Source organism: Notamacropus eugenii, chromosome 3 (assembly GCF_028372415.1).
Source record: "Notamacropus eugenii isolate mMacEug1 chromosome 3, mMacEug1.pri_v2, whole genome shotgun sequence".
NCBI classification, from domain to species: Eukaryota; Metazoa; Chordata; class Mammalia; order Diprotodontia; family Macropodidae; genus Notamacropus; species Notamacropus eugenii.
The window spans coordinates 314,175,444-314,181,695 of NC_092874.1; the positions used below are offsets into that span (position 1 = coordinate 314,175,444).

The window sequence follows — 6,252 nt, forward strand, 5'->3', positions numbered from 1 at the left end:
TTCAAGTTTATTTAACTAAAACAAGATAGTACCAGGAAAGTCTGATCCACTCAGGGAGTGATTTCTACCTTCTTAGGACTTTTTTGGACTTCTTCAGGAACCTCAGCATTGGGGAAACCATCTTCATCCTGTAAGATCCAATCATCCTTGGTCCTTATGCCTCATCAGTATCCTGTGCCCCTCTGATTGGAAGGCAGAACCATGAGCTCCAGAACGTCCATTTACAAGGATGAAGCCCAGGCAAAACATCTCTTCGTTTCCTGCCCAGCTCTAGTCCTTTGGACTTTTTCAGACTTCATCATCTCTCCTCCCCCCAGGTAACTTCTTCCCTTGCCCATTCAACTTCCTTTTATGGTCTTCCCTCATTAGATTGTAAACTCCTTTAGGGCCTGTCTTTCTTTTTCAGGCTTAGTGTAGAATCTGACACATAGTAGTAAGCACTTAATAGATCTTTATTTACTCACCAACTGATGCTACTAGCAGAAACTCAATGTGTTGGATCTCTTTTAGTTGTAGTCATGCTGAGAATGGGCAATGAGCATGGTAGAAGACAGATTTGCCCCTAATTATGATTCTGTGAATATGTCATGGGACAAGCTTGGTGGTGCCATAGTGCACAGAACACCAAGCTTGGTGTTGGGAAGTTGGAAAGACATCTTTCTGAGTTTAAATCTGGCTTGAGATGTTCATTATCTGTGTGACCATGAGCAAGTCACTTAACCCTGTTTGCCTCAGTTTCCTCATCTGTAAAATGATCTGGAGAAGGAAATGCAAACCACTCCAGTATCTTTGCCAAGAAAAGCCCCAAATGGGATCATGAAAAGTCAAATATGACTGAAACAAGTGAACCACAAAAGGAACGTCATCCATGTTTGCATTGATTATCTGGGTCCACAGATGGTTAACTCCAGAGAGCAGACTCCTTTCTTTGTTTTATTTATGTTTGTAGGGCCAATGGGGAATAACCTCATTATTTTATTAGTACAGAGAACTCTCAGGTGAAGAACTTTCCCTACCAAGAGGATTGCCTAGAGAACTGGAAAGTAAAGTGACTTGTCCAGGGTGACACAGGCCACTATGAATCAGAGGCAGAACTTGAAATGAGCTTGAGATCTATTCTGTATTCCTTATACTTATGTTTCTGTAATACATGGTGCTCCACAAATGTTTTGAATAAAGGAACAACCAGTTCAAAACTGTCCTAATTGACCAATCTATATATCCGTTTCAGTCGTGTCTGAACCCAGTTTGGAGTTTTCTTGGCAAAGATTCTGGAGTGGTTTACCATTTCCATCTCCAGTTCATTTTAGAGATGAGGAAACTAAGGCAAACAGGGTTAAGTGATTTGCCCAGGGTCATGCAGCTAGTAAGTGTCTGAGGATGGATTTGAACTCATGTCTTTCTGACTTCAGACCTAGCCCTCTATCCACTGAGCTACCTAGCTGCCAATCTATTTAATTAAAGACAAACTTGGATAATTCAGTTGTCCGTAGAACTCAAGATCCCCTTAGCCCTTGTGGACTAAAAGATAGAAGTCCATGATGCTCTACTTTGCTTTGGGCATCTCCAATGATGCAATTCAAAAGAGATAAATGGAGGCCATAATCTGTAGCTCCTTGACCACTTTATAATTGTATAGATCATAGAATTGGGAGGAACCTTAGAAGTTTCCTAATCTAATTTCCCACCAATGAAATAATTTCTCCTAGATTACAGTGTCATTGACAAATGTTTGTCTGGCCCCTACATAAGTATCTCCAGGGACATGGTGTTAACATTCTCATAAAATTACTTTTTTAAAAAAATTGTTAAATATCTTTATGTGTTAGTTCTTCCTTACGTTTAGTTCGTTTGTCTTTTTGTTCTTTCCTCTAATGTCGTCTGGTTTTTTTTTTAAGCAACCTAGAACAATTCTGTTTCCTCTCCTATGTGAATTTCCTATAATTTTTTCAAGAGAGCTTTCGTGTCTTTTTCATTAAATTTATTCATTCGACATGATTGCCATAATTTATACCTTTGTATTCATCAACCTCTGGAAATATTTTGGTTTTTCAATTTCCCTATTAAACAGTGATGCTCCAAAGAAGGCACAATATTACAGATGTGTATTAAACCATGGAGAATATAATGAAATTGTTTTTGGAAATCTAGATGTCAAATATCTACTAATGCCACCAAAATCTTTTTAATCCTGTTTAAAAGTTGTGTTGCATTCTTGGATCATAGCAAGCTAGTAAATGAACAAACAAAATGCCCAGATAATTCATGTGCATTTTATAATTTATCTGTGTCTGTGTGTGCACGTGTACATGGGTGTGCATGTGTGTATAGCTTCCTTCTTTTTACTGTAGTTCCGCACAGTCAGAAGACAACGACCTGGACACTCTTCATAGCATTCTTGAATTCCTGCTTCTGAAGTGAGGGGATTTGGGGCGACAGATTCCACTTCTGACACTTACTACTTAATGTGGTTTTGGTCATCATTTTACCTCCCTCAGCCTTAGTTTCATTATCTGTAAAATGAGAGAGTTGGATTAGATCGGTGGTTCTCAAACTTCTTGGTCCTAGGACCGTAATAATAATAGCTAACATTTATATCGTACCTATTTTGTGCCAAACATTGTGCTGAATACTTTTTATAAATATTCTCTCATTTGATCCTCATGACAACCCTGTGAGGTAGGTGCTATTATAATCCCCATTTTATAGTTGAGGAAAGCTGAGGCAGACAGAACTTAAGTGACTCGGTTAGGGTCACACAACTAGTGTCTGAGGCTTAATTTGAAATAAGGTTTTTCTGACTCCAGGTTCAGAGTTCTATCCACTGCACCATCTAGTTATTTCTTTACACTCTTAAAAATTATTAAGGATACCCCTCTTCTCTCCAAAAGCTTTTGTTTATCTGAATTAACTCTATCAATATTTACTATATTAGAAATTAAAATCTTAGTATTATTATAAAAATAGTTTTGACCTCATAAGCCCCCTGAAAATACCTTAAAGATCCCCCGGGATTTGTGGGTCACACTTTGAGAACCCTTTGACTTTGAGATTCCTTCCGGTTCTGTATCTATGATACTCTGATCCTATAATAATGTTAGATTGAATAATCACTGGGAAAAAGTATGATATGCATTAATCTTTGCAAGATACTATGACACACACCCCCCCAAAAGAGGGGATAATTTATCAAATAATATTATTTGCTAGTCAATGTGGTGTAGTGCAAAGCACACTGGGTTTGGAGTCTGAGGACCTAGGTTCAGTTCTCAGCTTTCCTAATCACAAGCCAAGTTATTTTGGTTAAGCAATTACATTTCTTTGGGCCTTGGTTTCCTCACTTATAAAATGAAAGGACTGAACCGGATAGCATCTCTCTTATATGTGAATTTTGCACTATAGACTAGTGAAAAACCTGAATTTTGAAATATTTAAAAACAAATGGAGTTCTCTTATTTTCACCAATGTACAAGAACTCCAACAAGGCCAAAAAAAAAGTTTTGTCAAAAATGATTTCTTCAGGAATCTACTTTAATGAGCAGATTATTAAGAATTATAATTAAAGCATTAATTATTTGTATGTAAATCGAAGAGCTAAAAGGTTCAAAAATTGTTTATTCTCAGTTAAATTAAACTTTTCCCCACAATCTTGATTGCATTATTCATTCACTTGCTCAACAAATCCTTTCTTTCATAAATGGTAACAAATATAAGTTTCAGTCTGTTTATCCAACAGTCTTCCTTGGTGCTCTACATGTATTGGGGATTGAATCACACATTCTCAAGTAGCTGGGTTGGAATTATTAAGGTTTATTATGGACTTGAAAGAACGAATAGTGATTGCTTATGCTTTCTGTCCCAGAGATCCTACTGTTGAACATACACCCAAAGCAGATCAAAAACATAAAGGTCCATAATAAAATATTCATAGCGGTGCTTTTCTTTGTAGCAGCAAAAATAAATAAACTGAAAACAGAGTGGGTGGCTATTCTGGCTAAAGAAATGTTACTACGTGAATGTAATTGATTATGATTTTGCCATAAGATACTGTGAATGAGAGGAATTTAGAGAAACATAGGGAGATTTGTATGAACTGATACAGAGCAAAATAAGTGGAACCAAGAAAACAGTATGCAAACAGTACTACAATAATACAAATGGAAAAAAAAACACTAAACAAAACTGAACACTATGTAATTGTGAAGGCTAATTTTGGCCAGAAGAACAGATGAAAAAATCCACCTACTTCGGATCCTTGGAGAGAGGGGAAAATATGTTGTAGAAGGTTGCATATGCTGTTAGGTGTGGTGGTTATGTTGGTCAATTTTGCTTAACTTTTTTTCTTTGTTACAAAGAAGGACTGGCTGAATGGGAGAAGCAAACACTTAATAAATGCTTGTTGATTGACTAACTGACTATTGAGGTCAGATCTCGAAATAAATGTTGTGTAAACCTTTAACTTTCTTAAAGTCTTGTGACCATCTTTTGTTCTGGCATTATATTCATTTCAAATATAACTACCAATCAATCAAGAAACATTGATTAAGTTCCTACTATATACAAGGAATGTGCTAAGCTCTATTCTCCGATCACCCCAAGAAGTCTTTCCTTGTAACAGATTTTAAAAAATCAGTTCAGCTAAACCAGCTAGAATATTGATTGTATGGACCACCACAAGCATATCTATACTCTCCCACTTCTCCAAGAAAAAGAGACAGGTGTATTTTTCTCATCTTCTTTGTAAAATCAAGCTTGGTCATTCCAATTACGCCATGTTGAGTTTCATTTTATTGTTATTTCCTTTTATATAATTCTTGGGTAGATTGCTTTCTTGGTTCTGTTTGCTTCACATTAGGCATCAACAAATATTCCCATATAAATACTCCCATGCTACTCTAAATTCCTCATAATTATTATTTCTTTGGGAACAATGTTACATTATATTCATATACTGTTTATCCATCCCCCAATCAACGGGCATCGAATCTCTTTTCAATTTTTTGCTACAATGAAAAGTGCTACCAAGAATATGAGTATACATACTTTCCTTTTGGTTTTGACTTATTTTAGGAATATGCCTGTCAATGGGACCTCTGGGCCAAAGGGCATGGACACCTTAAATCACTTTTTTGCATAAATCTTTAATTTTGTGTGCAAGTATATTTATTTTAAAGGATGACTGGATTCTATCCAAAGACAAGAAATTTATTTATCACTGTTGCAATGTTAGGTCAATAAAACATTACATGACGCTTTAGAAGAAAATGTAATGTTTCACCGGGGAGGCAATGGATACAGTGGAATGAGCAGTGGCTCTAGAGTAAGAAGATGTGGGTTCATATTTCACCTCTGCAAGCTTAGTACAGTGAAAAGAGTCAGGGAACCTGGGTTCAAATCCTGTGACCTTCAATAAGTCACTTTACCTTCCTAGGCCCTTTCCCCTGTCCTGTCCCAAAACCTTAAACCTACTTACTGCACTCTGAAGCTGGGATTCCAATGGGCTCCTGCCTAAGGGCTCTTCTGGACCTTCCTAGTTTTATAGTGATTATCAGTAGTAACTGCTGCTGTTTCCCACCCAGCTTGATGTCTTTGTTTTTCTTGACCTCATTAAAGGGGCCATGCCCGGGCTACTTCTTAAACAGGCCTCAATGAATGGGTGTTGCCTCACCCTAAGTGAGTACCTGCAAAGTCCTTGGCCTAAAAGGCCCAAGGTCTTCCAGTGCATCCTGGGTCATCTCCAGTCATCCTGAGGAATATGAGGTCACTGGATTCAGATGTCTCTGGAGGAGAAGTGAAGCTGGTGACCTGCACAGCCCTCCCTCACTCAAAACAAATCAAGTGCAAGTCATGTCATCATTTCTCTGATGGCATGGTCTTCTTCAGCAACGAAGGATGAACCCCATCACCTTCCTAGGCCTCAGATTTCTTATCTGCAAAATAAGAAGATTGGAGTAGAAGATCTTTAAAGTAATTTCATTTCTAGATTTATGATCATATGATTGTTTGATGAAAGATAACTTTTTTTTTTTTGTATTTCCTGTGCCTGGCATATAATAAATACTTAATAAGTGCTTGTCAACATAATGCCTGGTGGACTGCTTCAAACTAAAGAGGAGAACAATGATGCAGAAGAATCAAGAAAGTGTAGCAGGACAAAGGGACAAAGAATGGACAGAAATAGATCAGACAGTGATGGTCGAGAGCTGGCAAGTATGAAGACAACAGGCTGATAGACCAAAAAGTGGACACTGT

At 37.4% G+C, this 6,252-nt stretch overlaps 1 long non-coding RNA gene across 1 annotated transcript; it reads right to left on the reverse strand.

Moving 5' to 3' along the window:
• Positions 1 to 1,968: 1,968 nt before the first annotated feature.
• LOC140531571 (uncharacterized) lies at positions 1,969 to 5,930 on the reverse strand. The gene is made up of 2 exons (XR_011976382.1): positions 5,682 to 5,930; positions 1,969 to 2,513 (listed from the first exon to the last, which is right to left on the reverse strand). It is a non-coding gene; the product is annotated as an uncharacterized lncRNA (long non-coding RNA).
• Positions 5,931 to 6,252: the final 322 nt, after the last annotated feature.